Below are 15,048 nucleotides of genomic sequence, written 5' to 3'. Positions count from 1 at the left end.
TTTTTTGAGCCAGTCTCCCAAAGTTTCCACCAGTCCATGGCAAATTAAAATTTGAGTCCATAGTGAGTTTTAACGTAAAGTTAAATGTCTTAAAAGGACTGTCCTTTATTTTGAGATTATGTTCGTCCTACATTTAGGACTTCGAAATGTCCCTTCTTCTATGAAATAATTCTAACAGTAAAATAGTAGGTTTCTTTTTAATTTAGAAAAATAAAGAGTTAGAAACTCTGTTGTCTAAATTTCAAAGATCTGGGCTACCAAGCCTTTAGGTTTGTTCCTGAAATTTGAACTGATTGCCACCAGGGGAAGCAGAGTACCACAGACTACAACTTAAAAAGCAGGGGTGTTTTCTCTGCCAGGGCATGTAAAATTTGACTGAAGTTTTTCTACTAGCCCCCAAAATGACATTAGCAGCTTTTCTTTCATTATGTAAGTAATGTATCCTTTCCTAGAAAACTTTCAAAGAATGGTAAAATTTAAATCAAAATCACCAAACCATTGTTAATATATTGATTTATTTTTTCCAGTGTTTTCTATGTACATTTGTTTGTTTGTTTTTTTTTTTTTGGTGAGGAAGATTGGCCCTGAGCTAACATCTGTTGCCAGTCTTCCTTTTTTGCTTGAGCAAGATTGTTGCTGAGCTAACACCTATGCCAGTCTTCTTCTATGTGGTATGTGGGATGCCACCACAGCTTGGCTTGGTGAGTAGTGTGTAGGTCTGCACCAGGGCTCTGAACCTGCCAACCCTGGGCCACTGAAGTGGAGCATGAAAACTTAACCACTACGCCACTGGGCTGACCCCTTATGTACAATTTTTTAACATGAAAAAAAGGTATATATATATATATATATATATATAACTCTGCCATTACCACTTGATATTTTTCTTCAGCATTTTCTGTCATTAAAAATCCTTTCAACATAGTTTTGGCTGTAGAATGTTTTATCTTATGAAAGCATCATAATTTATTTTATTACTCTGTATTCCAAACTTTAAACATAGAAGTTGTTTCCACTTTAAAAAGATGTAAATAGCACTACAATGAACATTTTTATACACATTTAAAAACTTCACTTTTAAATATTTAAGATAGATGGTTAAAAGAAGGAAATTGATATGGAAGGTAAAGGCCTTTGATATATATTGTGATTCATTTATCTACTGCAACATAACAAAATCTCCACAACTTAGTGGCTTAAAATAACCATTTTTTATTTCTGTATATAGTATTTTCTGGGTTCACTCATGCAGCTGCATTCAGCTGAAAGCTTGACTGAGGCTGGAACGTCTAAGAAGGCTTCACTCGTGTGTCTGGCAGCTTAGCTGGACTAGTTGAAATAGAGGCTTGGCCTCGCTCTTCCTACACAGTCTCTCATCATTCAGTAGTGTAGTCTGAGTTTATTTATATGGCAGCTGGATCTCATGAGAATGAAAGTGGAAGCTGCAGGTCTTCTTAACACCTAGACCTAGAAGCCAAAGCAAATCATGGCATCAGCCTAGATTTAGGGGGAAAAGAAATAGACTCCACTTTTTAATGGAGGAGTTACAAAATCACATTGCAGAAGGGTATGTGGGGTTGGAGGTATTGTTGTGGCCATCTATGGAAACAACTAACCACATATTGTCATATTATTATTTTATAAGCATCAATTTATTATGAAAGTATATGCAAAATATACCTCCATCAGATTGGCATGAATTAAAAAGTGTCAGCAAGGATGTGTAGCAACAATAACTCTCATATTCTCTTGATGGAGTATATCAGTGTAATCTTGAATGCTCACTTTAGAAACCAGTTTGGTGTTACCTGCCAAAGTTCAAAGGTATATACCCTGAAGAAATAGATGCACAGGTAGACCAGGATATATGTATACGAAGGTTCATAGTAGCATCATTCATAGTTCATTACAGCCCCAGATTGGAAGTAACCCTAAAGTTCATCAGCTCTAGAGTAGATTTTAAGAAGCGGTGGAATATTATAGAGCAATGAAAATGAACAAAGTGTACATTCAAGCAACATGGATGAATCCTTCAAATGCAAGGTTGAATATAAAATACAAGTCACAAAAGGATGCATACAACATGATTTCATTTATGCAAAGTTCAGAAACAAAACTATGTTGTTTAGGGATACATACATATGTAATATAAAGAAGAGCAGAGAAATATTTACCACATGAAAGCTAAAGTATGAGTTTGGGCTGGTAAGGGGGTAAGGAGGATGGCGTGGAGCATCCAGGCATAGGAACTAGCATAACCGGGTGATAGGAAGGAGCTGGCTGAATTTGAGGAATTTAAAGGAAGCCAGTGGGTGAAAGGAAGAACAGGAACTTAGAGGCCACTTTAAAGATTTTCAGACTTCATGCTAAGATCAATGAAAGGCCATGATTTGCTTTTAAGCAGAGGACAATATGATCAGGTTTTCATTTTCAAAGAGTAATTTTGTCCATCATATGTAAAATAGATTAGACAAAGTCAAGAGTGGATACAGGGATATGATTAGAAATCTACTTTTAATGGCTTCAGGTGAGAGATGACATGGCTTCAAGTGGTGGTAGCAACAGTGGATAAGAGAAAAGGAAGGATCTGAGAGATGCTTGGAAGGTGGAATCAAGAAGACTTGATGATTGGGGGGTTTAGAAAACAGAATGCATTAGCACGACTCCTCTTTTCTGGTATGATCAACAAGGTACCATTGACCAAGAAAGGGGACACTAGTGGAGAGCCGGATCTTGATTTTGGATTAAACAAGTGCAGATGTTACCCAAGCAGGTGAATAAGTGATCTGGAGCTCAGAAGAAGTGCCTGAGCCACTGAGAGAAATTTGATATATTTTACTTTTAATGTACCATGGCGGGAGATGAAATAGGGCATAGTTGATGTACCAAGAGCAGGTAAAATGACTCAGAAAAGACAGGTAGAAGCAGGAAGCAGTGAAAATGTTAATATTATCTATATGCAGGGCACTGTACTTGATGCGGGGGCACAAAGGTAAGATATGGTCTCTAGTTTACTTTTAAGTGGAGGAGACACTTCATCAGATCATGTACATCAAGAACTACAAGATGCTGTGGAATCCCAGGGGAGGGCAGTTAAGCCTGGAACGTCGAATAAGATTTAGCCAGCAGGGCCAGCCCAGTGGTGCAGCAGTTAAGCGCACACATTCTGCTTCGACAGCCCAGGGTTCGCAGGTTTGGATCTGGGGTGCGGACATGGCACCGCCCAGCAAGCCATGCTGTGGCAAGCATCTCACATATAAAGTAGAGTAAAATGGGCACTGATGTTAGCTCAGGGCCAGTCTTCCTCAGAAAAGAGGAGGACTGGCAGCAGATGTTAGCTCAAGGCTAATCTTCCTCAAAAAATAAATAAATAAATGAAAAAAACAAAACAAAACAAAAGAATTAGCCAGCAGAAGAAAGGTGGGAAAGACATTTGAAGCAGAAGCCATAAGATGCACAAAAGCACTGAAGCTTGAAACAATGCCATATATGCGTGTGATCACAAGGAACTCAGTATTCTTCATGCACAGGGTTTGAAGGTGATGCAACAGGAAGTCAGACAAAAGAGAGAGAAAGGTCCGTGTTATGGAGGGTCTTGTATGCCCTGGCACGGAGTTCAGGATTTATTCTGTAGGAATAGGGGAGTGATATGGTCATATCTGCACGTTAGGGAGATTACTTAGGCCAAGCATGGAGGGTGAAGGCAAAGCTGAACACAGCAGAACTGTTTAGAAAGAAAGAAGCTGCTACATGTAAAGGGAGTAGTGAGAGGGATAAAGAGGGTCAATACATTTGATAAATATTTAGGACGGCTGTTTAATTCAAAAAGCCTGGGTGGAAGGTCATATCTGCTTGGTCCCAGGTTTGTCCCAGCTTTAAACGCAGCTGAGGGAGATTCGGGCGAGAGGGCAGAAGCCCAAGTTTTAAATCCTTGAATTCCTACAAACAAAAAGCAAAAACAAACAACAAAAACAGAGCAACTCCATGGCGAAACCAAGAGGCCTGGGCAACATTTACAACAAAGATAGGGGACCCCAAAATACAAGCGGGTGGGGCCAGACCCCAACAGTCACAGATTCTCAGGATCTGTGCGGGAGCAAGAAGGCAGGCAGCCGGCGGCCGCAGCGAAGCCGAGGCCCGGCGGTAGCCCGGGCAGGTGCGCTCAGGGGCCCGCAGGCGCAGGCGCGGGCTCGGCGCCGGGAGCGCGCGGCCGCCCGGGCTCAGCAGCCGCCAGCGCGCAGCAGCCTATGCAGGAGCGAACGCTGTGTCTGCTCCCGCAGGGACGATGCTCCAGCCCAGGGCCCGGAGCAGCAGAGCACCCTGTGACTCTAAAACCTGTGACTCCCCTGTGCTCTGACTGGGACATGGCCCCACACTGAGGAAGAGAAGCTGCTGCGAGTAGAATAAATCTCAGCAGCACTGGGACAACTGGGAAGAAGGGAAGAAAAGGTCCAGAGGGAAGGAAACGGGGCCTGAGAAGCCCAGAGAGCAAACCACCAAAGTTTTGATCACTACACATAAACAACAGAAGGGGGAGCATGCTGAAGTCAGGAAAGCTTTTCTCCACTCGCCTCCCTGTATCAGAAAAAACCCTAATTTCCCATAGAAATGAGCACCAGGAGAGTACTGAGGGCAAATCACATACAAAATTATTATTAAAAAAATAAGATAAAGGAGCCTGCCTGGTGGCCCAGCAGTTAAACTCCTGCTCCCTTTCGGTGGCCCTGGTTGGCAGGTTCAGATCCCAGGCACAGACATCTGCACCGCTCATCAAGCCATGCTGTGGCAGGCATCCCACATATAAAAAAATAGAGGAAGATAGACATAGATGTCAGCTCAGGGCCAATCTTCCTCAGCAAAAAGAGGAGGATTGGAGGCAGATGTTAGCTCACAGCTAATCGTCCTCAAAAAAAAAAAAAAGAAATCATTTTAAAAATCAAAAAGAAATGAAGAAAAGAGAAAAACAGTGAAGCTAGTACACAGATCTTTTCCAGCAGCTACAGACTGGGACCTCGGCTCGGTACCTGCTGCTTCCTCCCAAACTTCCTCTTAGGCTTCCTTGTATATTTGTAGCCCCACTCACTTCTTGTTAGATGGCATGTACAGAATACTTTTGTTAAATAAATGGTGCTTAACTGCTGTGAGCACTCCCTCATCTCCTATCTCCAGGACTCAGAGAAGCCTTCAAAGATAAGAATACCAATAACCCACTCCCTTCCAGTACTGGCATTGAGTTAATTTTCCATTATCATTTAGGAGAATAAAAAGAGGAGATTTCCCTTTCAGAGATCAAATACCAGGATTCAAGGCATTTTTTATGTTCTTTCCTTTTTCAATAGTTCTACTTCCCCTTCTGCACACTGTATCCTGGTTTGTAAGTAAACTTCTATAATGTAAGAAAATTTCAGGACACAAACATATTCATTTGGCCTAAATCACACATATTAATTCATTCAGAGAGTCATTCAGCAAATAGTAAGCAACAAACAGTTATTGGGCAGTAATGAACAAGACCACAGATCAGGTTCCTACCTTCACGGAATTATCTTAAGGTGAGAAGGATGCAGACCAGTAAACAAATAAACAAGGTCATTATAGATTGTGATAAGCACTGGGAGGGAAATAAAAAAGGTAAGAAAAAAACGGGGGAAGCTAATTCTAAATAGGAAAGTCAGGGAAGACTTCTCTAACCATATCCATGGTCTCATATTATCTGATTAGTCTGATAATATTAAAATATCCAAGTGCCTCCCAATGAATTCCAGCTGTTATTCCTCTTTAGGGCTACCTCCAGGCCTTCTTTCCCTTTTCTTTATTTCCTCCAAAAGGTACATTGGTGTAGACGCAAATACACCTCATTCCTGACCTGGTAGAACTCATGGTTTAGTGGAAGGGACAGATGTGTAAACAGATAGATAAATACAATATGACAAAGGGTATACCACAAGCATGAACAGACTTACTCTTCTTCCTAGTTAACTCTTCTGCATTGGGCCTCTAGAGACCCTGGAAAACCCTGGTTTCCTGTTTGGGTTCCAGGCTGAAAATTCTGCTTGGCTCCCTACATCATCTCAATATTTACTTTTGTTGTTTGGCTAGATGAGAAGTAACTTGTCTTGCATGCAATACTCGCTTAATTCCCTCATGGCCAGTAGATCCTAGCACTGGCTTGAGATATATAACTTAAAGTAACATGGAAAATTTATTTAAAAATTACTTTCTTAAAGGGCCCATATTTTTCACATCAAATTTTTCAAATAAATGCTAAATAATATTTTTGGCCAGATAATTAAAGCTGGTTGTTATCATACAAGAGAATGTGTTCACATGATAATTGTCATTATTAGAGCTTGTACTGCACTTTCAGTATCACTCTATTTCTATTGGTAAGTATATTAATCAACCATGTTGGTTTGGTAATCAGGCAGCAAGTGTTTATTTGGACTGCAGGACTTTTAATTTTAATTAATTAATTAATTTTTGAGGAAGATTAGCCCTGAGCTAACTACTGCCAATCCTCCTCTTTTTGCTGAGGAAGACTGGCCCTGAGCTAACATCCGTGCCCATCCTCCTCTACTTTATACGTGGGACGCCTATCACAGCATGGCTTTTTGCCAAGCAGTGCCACGTCCGCACCCAGGATGCAGGCCCGTGAGCCCTGGGCAGCCGAGAAGCAGAACGTGCGCACTCAACCACTGCGCTACCAGGCCGGCCCCCAGACTGCAGGACTTTTTAAAGAACGATAACACAGATGTGGAATATTCTATAAAAGACACACAGAATTAGAAGCATTTGAACAGATACACAGGTATTTTAATTATGTCCTGAAGCGGCTAGCAGTTTATATTAGCTTGTCAACTCTTTCAGATTCATCACAATTGTTTCAGATTCCCCTGAAATAGTCCCAACTGGGAATTTCTACTTTCACCCAAAGAATGGGGTAGCCACATTCCAGGTCCTAACACTGGGGACAGATGAGAAAAAGCAGTGGTGGTTCCCTTTGCCCAATATTCTTCACTTCACATATTATAAGGTCTCAGATAGAGTAGAATTAGCTGTCAATCCTAGCTTTATATGAGGTGGTAAGTGAAGAAAGAAGGGGATTTAAGTCCTCCGAAAGCGCCTTCCCTCTGTGTGATTCTTTAATGAGGATGACAGCAGGACTGAGGCTTCTGGAAATTCTCACACAGGCATTAGACGGAATCCGTACATGAGGAGTTCCATAAGGTCCCTCCAGAGCAAAGGAATAAGGTCAGGAAAAAGTCATCTTCTGAAGATACACACTCCAAGAAGCAATAATTATTTTGGGGAAAAAAAAGGAAAACACCTAGATATATGTCTGTACTTTCAATCGAATCAAACCACTCCATTAATATCTCACGCACATCTCTATCATTGCACTTACCACACAGCAGTATAATTGTTGGTTTATGAATCGGTCTCTTCTCCCTAATTGTGAGTTCCTTTATGTAGGAACAGCATTTTAGTCATTTTCTTACCCTCAGAATCTAGCACTGTGTCTGGCACAGAATGGGGACTGAATAAATGTGTGCTGAATAAATGAACTGGAAACATAACTAAAGAAGGCAGACATATTACAATTCAATAGGCATGAGCATGCCGTGTATAAAACAGGTAACTGGATTAAAAATAATGTTATTTAGAAATATCTAAGAGAGGCATGAGTCAGGAGGCATGAGCATTCTAAAAATATGTCCACTACAGCAGTAGTGATAGGCATTCATTAGACTATACCAAACTATGGATGAACTTCTTTCAAGAACATGCACGTCTGAATATCAAGGCTCTATGCATATTTATTCATTTATAGAGCATTTATCACATACTTCTATGTCAGGTACTAAGACAGGAATTGAGACTAGAAAGACAGTTATTCATAGATATCAAGATAATTATACTTATACTCAAGATGTTTACAGTCTAGTAGGTGGAAACAAATGTGAAAAAAAAAGTGAGGTACAATGTTAATAGGCTCTGAGATAAAATTTGCTGCCAGTAGAGAGAGGCAGAAGGAGGGAGTGATTACTTCAGACATGCTCTGCTAATGGGAAACACACTAGTGAAGACGATGCTTCATCTGAGTCTTAAAAAGTGAAGAGGTAGTCAACAGGGTGCGAGGGGGCAGAAGGGCATTTTCGATGGAAGGAGCTGCTGGACAGCAAGTAAAAAAAAAAAAAACAATAAACTGGGTGGCTTGTTTGAGCAAAACTTAGTGTGGAAGGGGTGTAGGGTTCTGGAGAGAGAAGGTTCTAAAGACCTTTACATTATATGCTAAGAAGTTTTGACTTTATACTATATGAAAAAGGAAGTGCTAACTGTATTAGTTTTCTAGGACTACCAAAACAGAGTACCAGAGATTGGGTGACTTAAACAACACAAAATTATTTTCTCACAATTCTGAAGGCTAGAAGTCCAAGTTCAAGGTGTTGGCAGGGTTGTTTCTTCTAGGGCCTCTCTCCTTGGCTTGTGTGGCCATCTTCTCCCTGCATCTTCATGTGGTCTTTCCTCTGTACATGTCTATGTCCTAAATCTCCTTTTCTTATTAGGACCCAAGTTATATTGGATTAGGGCTCACCTAATGACCTCATTTTAACCTAATCACCTCTTTAAAAACCCTACCTCCAAATACAGTTACATTCTGAGGTACTGGGGATTAGGACTTTAACATATAAATTTGGTAGGGGGCACAATTCAGCCCATAACAGGATTAGATGTGCATTCTGATCACCTAGACAGCAGCATGAAGGGCAGATTAGATGGGTGCAGGACCAGTGACAGGGAGACCCTGTGGAAGACTAATTGCTAATCCGTATCAGCAATGATCAGAGCCTGAACTAGAAAGATAGGGGAGGGTATGGCGAAGGGAGTTGTTAAAAGAGTCAACAGGAAAATCAGCCTGCAGGATAGAATTGAAACTCCTCAGCATAGTCCACAGCACCCTTGACAATTCGGCCCTCACCCCTCAATACAGACTCACGTCCTACTACTCGACATCACACATGCTGCCCTCTAGGCACAAAGTCTCCAACCACATTAAGCTTTTTTTCACTGTCAAGCCTGTGTGCCTGCTCTTCCCTCTACCTGAAACATTCTCTCTCCTTTCCTTAGCCAGCTGAACACCTTCTCAGGTAGAGGAAGCCAAATGTTACCTTCTCCATGCAGCTCCAACTTTCTCTGGCAGCCAGTCACTTTCTCCCCTGGACTCCCAGGAGCACTCTGTGCATAGACACTCTCACATTGTGCTATGATTATTTTACATTTTGTATGCTTGCCACCCCCACTACACCATAATCTCATTGCAGGCTGGGACTGGTTTCCTTTCTTTATTTCCCCAGAGCCCAACATGGTGATCAGCAAGTAGAAAGCATTCAATGAATATTTGATGAAGGTATGAAAATCAAAGGCTTCACCTGATACCACCTAGATACTACCAGGTGAGGCCTTGCCTGTCCTTCCTCTGTAGTATCTCTTTTTAACTAAAATACTAGGAAGAGACTAAAGCAAGAAAGTCAGATTTTCCATATTTGGGGCTAAATCTCTTTTATAAAAAGAAATAGGATATTTTCACAAACCAGCAAGGAAAATTCCAGGGGAAAAGCCAGGCAAATCAGCAGAGTTTCCAATCTGTCACCACTTTAATCCATCTTGTAAATCACTTCCAGTTTAATTTTAAAAGACAAAACACCACTGTCTTCATGCCTTTTTTATTTAAGAACTTAATGAGTGGCTCCCGTTGCCTATCTGATCAAATCCAAGTTTCCCAGTCTGGTTTTGAAGAGCTTCCACAGCCTGGCTGCATTTCACCTAGCTAATCCACTGTCCACACAACCGTCAGAATTACCTTCCTGAAACACAGATAGGATTATTCCCTCTCATACTCAAAAATACTTTAAGGATCCTCATGACCTCAGATAAATTTCAAATTCCTCACATGAGCTTTCTACTATTTGGCCCTGGTCTTCCTTTTCTGGCATATCCTCCCCTTATAGTCTTCAACCTTGGGCTAACTTCCCAAGTTGTCTTTCTCAAATATTTCTTACATTTTCCCGTTTTTGTGTCTCTACAGTGTTTGAGTTGTTCCTGAACCACCTACGGTGCTCTCTTCCATATCTGTTGTAAAAGTCAGCAGTCTCAATACAAAAGACAACCAATCCACCATGCTTTCTCTATTTTCTCTACTCACAGTGAAAATCAATTTCTGTTTGGGATCAGTCAGATTAGGACTCCATGCTCTTCTCATATATCCTACACCTTCTCATAATACTCTAGCCTTCCATTACAGTTATTTACATAAGTGTATTGTATCATGTCCATCAGCATACACACATCTTTTAAAACACCTTCCCTAGACCTCACATCGATCACTCCATTTCACTGCTTCCCTTTCTAGTAAAATTCCTCAAAAGATATCTTTATATATGTTGTTTCACTTCCTTTCCTACCATCTTTGAGCTCACACCAAACAGACGTCTATCCACCACTCACTGAACCTGCTCTTATCAAGCTCATCAATAACCTGTATATTTTTCAAAGCCAAAGGGTAATATTCAGTCATCATCTTGAACTAACAGCACCATTTGACATAGTTCATTGCTCCTTGCTGCTCGGACCACTCTCCTCCTCTGGCGCCTGGGACATCACTTTCTTGTGTTCCTCTTCTCTCCTCCACTTACTGCCAGTCTTTCTCCAGCTGCTTCACTTGGTCTGAATTGTCTCAACCTCTACAAGTTGAAGTGTCTATGATTTAGCTCACCTCATCTCTTTTCCAAACACACACTTATCCAGTCCCATTATTTCAAATTTCATCAATAGGTTGACAAGATCTAGTTTTCTATCTTCAGCTCTTATCTTTCTCCTGAATTTCAGATTCATATGTACCACTGCCTAATCAGTATCTCAGTATCTCCGCCTAGGAGATCGGTCTCTTGTATGTCTAATAGGCATCCCAAACATAATATGTCCAAAACTAAACTCTTGACTTCTCTCCTCTCTAAAACATGCATCCATCGCACCCTTGCTCATCTCAGTAAATGGCCTTTTAGTTCTTCCAGACCTTAGTCATCTTTCACCCTTCTCTTTCTCATCCAATCCATTAGCAAATTTTGATAGCTTTGCATCCAAAATATATTCAGAATTTCACTACTGTCCACAGCTGTTTCAATGCTACCACTCTCATCTAAGCCACTATCATCTCTTGCTTGAATTATGTCAATAGTCTCTTAACTGGTCTCTCTGTGTATATGCTTGTCCGCCCAACTTCCCCCAAACCTTCAAAGTGGTCTTTTTAAAGCATAACTCTGATTATGTGATTTCTCTGCTCAAAACTCTCCAATAGCTTCCTACCTAATTTCAGAATACAACTCAAAGTCCTTCCTGTGGCCTACAAAACATTGTCATCTGGCTCCCCACTCCCTCTCTGAACTCATCTTCTACCACCCTTCCTCTTGCTGAATCAGCTTTTGAATTTCTAGTCTTCTTACTATTCCTCAAGGATACCAAGCAAAATTTTGCTTGTACTTAATATTCCTTCACCTGGAACTTTCCTCCTCTAGGGAGCCTCAAGGCTCCCTCACTTCCTTCAGGGCTTTTGTCAAATTCTTCCTATCTGAGAGGTCTTCCCTGACCACTTGATAAAATTAGCAACCTTTCTCGATCATTCTCTAATTTTTACCTTGCATATTGTTCTTCATAGCATTTATCACCACCTGACGGAGTATATATTTGTTAATATGCTTTTGGGGCTGGCCTGGTGGTGAAGCAGTTAAGTGCGCATGTTCTGCTTTGGCTGCCTGGGGTTCGCCGGTTGGGATCCCGGGTGTGGACATGGCACCGCTTGGCAAGCCATGCTGTGGTAGGTGTCCAACATATAAAGTGGAGGATGATGGGCACAGATGTTAGCTCAGGGCCAGTCTTCCTCAGCAAAAAGAGGAGGATTGGCAGTAGTTAGCTCAGGGCTAATCTTCCACACACACACACACACAAAATATATATATATATATGCTTTTATCTGTCTCCTTCCATTTGAATATAAGCTTCTTTAGAGAAGGTGGTTTCTTTTCTTTACAGCTGTACGCCCAGGACCTAGAACAGTACTTAGCACATTGTAAGTGTTCAATTTACATTGCATGAATGAGTGAATAATTGTCCACTATCAGATTGAAAGCTTCTGTGGACAGAGAGTAGCTATTACGATTATATATTCCCATTAACACCTAGCCTAGTACACTGCATATGATAAAAGTTTAAAATGTTTTTCAAATTGAATTGCATCTTATTTGTTTCTGCTTCTCAAAGATACTCTCTGTTCATTTATGGCAAGTTTCCATACTGCCATCTGCTTCCTTCCTTCCTCCGCCGCAGCTCACTTCTGTTGGAAGCCTTAGTTCTTGCTATTTCTCTCTTTAACTTCCGCTTTTCCTGTCTAAATTCTATTACAACTGTAGTGTCTGAGCTTCCAGGAAACTTAAAATTACAGCTATCATTTCTTAACTCTCGGAGGCTACAGAGGCTACTATCCCCCCAGTGTAGCACCCTATACTATCATGTATTCTCTGCTTCATGGGAATTCAGCTTTTCTTTCCTAACAATACTCTAAATGGCAGGATGGCAGAGATCATATCATACTCGCAAATTCTTGAAAACATCTAGTACAAGGTTCCATGCATGGTAAGTGATTAACAACTATATCGACTGATCCAGAATAGATCTCCATTTGTATACGAACATCACCACTTGGATGTCTAATATCTTATTCTGTCTGAACCAGAATTCCTGATTTTAGCACCCATACATATTTCTTTGCCATTCTTCTCCCATAGTCATCAGCAGGTATCCAGTTCCTTTTTTTTTTGTTTGGAGATTAGCCCTGAGCTAACTGCTGCCAATCCTCCTCTTTTTGCTGAGGAAGACTGGCCCTGAGCTAACATCCATGCCCATCTTCCTCTACTTTATATGTGGGACGCCTACCACAGCATGGCTTGCCAAGTGGTGCATCGGTCCGCACCCGGGATCCGAACCAGTGAACCCTGGGCCGCCAAAGCAGAATGTGCGCACTTAACCGCTGTGCCACTGTGCCACCCCTCCAGTTTCTTAAGCCCAAAATCTAGGAATCATTTTTTTAAAATAAACTTTTATTCTGAGATAGTAGATTCGCATGCAGAGCTAAGAAACAATACAGCGAGATCCCATATACCCTTTACCCAGTTTCCTCCAGTGGTAACATCTTGCAAAATTATAGCACAGTTTGGCAGTTCCTCAGATGATTAAACATAGAGTTACCATAAAAACCAGTAATTTCACCTCTGGGTGTATACCCAAGAGAAATGAAAACATGTCCACATAAAAATGTGTACATAAAAGTTTATAGCAGCATTATTCATAGTACCCAAAAGGTAGAAACCACCCAAATGTCCATCAGCAGATGAATGGGTAAACGATATGTGATATATCCATACAATGAAATATTATTTGGCTATAAAAAGGAGTGAAGTACTGATATATGCTACAACTTGGATGAACCTTGAAAACATTATGCAAAGTGAAAAAAGGCCACAGATTATGTGATTCCATTCATATGAAAGTCCTGAATAGGGAAATCTATAGACCGAAAGTAGATTAGTGATTGCTTAGGGCTGGGGTAGAGTGAGCAAGAGGAGAAAATGGAGAAGATGAGGTCAGAGATGTAATCGGTCCAGATGATCTAGGACTTTTTAGGCCATCATAAGACTTACATCTTTTACTCTGAGTGAGATAAGGCTTGGAGGGTTTTGAGCATAATTTGACTTTTAAAAGGCTGCTGTATGGAGAATAAACCATAGGAGGAAAAGAGGGGGAAGCAAGGTGATTAGTGAAGAGCCTACTCCAAAAATCAAAGCAAGAGATGGTGGTTTGGACTAGGGATTAACTTTGGAGATGGTGTGAAGTGATTGGATCTGGATATGCTTTAAAGGTTAGAACCAAAGGATTTGTTGGTGGATTCAATGTAAAGTGTAAGAGAGAGAGAGAAAAGTCAAGGATGACTCCAAGGTCTTGAGTCTGAGCAACTGGACAGATGGAGTTGACATTCACTAAGGAGGAGAAGAGTGCAAAAGGAGCAGGTTTTGATGAGCCACATGGGGGAGTTTGGTTGTGGACATGTTAATGTTGAGATGTTGGGTAAGCAATTGGATATATGTGAGTCTGTGCTTAACTAATAGTCTGTGTTGGGACTATAATTTGGGAGTTGTCAATGCATAGATCACATTTAAAGCCGTTAGGTTGAATGATATCACTTAGGGCATTGGCCTAGACAGAGAAAAGGTCCTAAATCCCAAGGTACTCATGAAAATGCTTGAAAGATGAGAAGGAACTACCAAGGAGACTTCAGAGGACTTATAATAAAATCCACACTCCTTACCTTAATCATGACCTGGCCCTTCTCAAGGTCTTTAACCTCACTCTCCAGTCACACAGGATACTCAGTTTTTGAAACACACCAAGTCTTTTTCTGTTTCATGGGCTTTGTCTTTGCTGTGCCTTCCACCAGGCAAAATAACCTGAGTTTTTACCCAGGCTCCAATTGGTCACCTCCTCTTAGTACAACTCTTAGCTAAATTGTTACCCCGAGTTTTCTCTCAACACCCTAATTGAAAAAGCTCAACCCGACCACCCCCACCAAGTTATGGCTCTTACTATAATCTGAAATTATTTCACTTCTTTTTCTGTCTAGAAACCCATCCCACCTTAATTTAACAAACGCTTACAAAACGATTACTACATGCCAAATAAAAGCTCATATTCCTCCATTTAAGTAACTTCCCTGGAGAGCAGGAGCCTCATTATCTTGTCCTCTGCCGCATTACAGTGCAATCGACATTCTTGCCTTAGCAATAAATTCTTGAGTTTTCAATATTTATTCACAGAACGGACCGAAGGACACCGACAATCCTGTAAACATAAGAAACCGCGCTCCGCCGTGTTGCCCCGCCCTGGAGTTGCCCAGAAGAAGGGAGAACCCTCGCGCATGCGCTATTGTTCTCTGCGCGCTCC

At 41.1% G+C, this 15,048-nt stretch overlaps 1 long non-coding RNA gene across 1 annotated transcript; it reads right to left on the bottom strand.

The window, feature by feature from the left end:
* Positions 1 to 1,192: 1,192 nt before the first annotated feature.
* On the bottom strand, positions 1,193 to 15,005 carry LOC139039920 (uncharacterized). Its single transcript, XR_011493297.1, has 2 exons — positions 14,417 to 15,005; positions 1,193 to 1,467 (listed from the first exon to the last, which is right to left on the bottom strand). It is a non-coding gene; the product is annotated as an uncharacterized lncRNA (long non-coding RNA).
* Between the last annotated feature and the right edge of the window lie 43 nt (positions 15,006 to 15,048).

This window comes from Equus asinus, chromosome 12, assembly GCF_041296235.1.
Source record: "Equus asinus isolate D_3611 breed Donkey chromosome 12, EquAss-T2T_v2, whole genome shotgun sequence".
Taxonomy (NCBI): domain Eukaryota; kingdom Metazoa; phylum Chordata; class Mammalia; order Perissodactyla; family Equidae; genus Equus; species Equus asinus.
The sequence above is the reverse complement of the archived record's forward strand: the minus strand, read 5'-3'. Positions and strand labels throughout refer to the sequence as shown.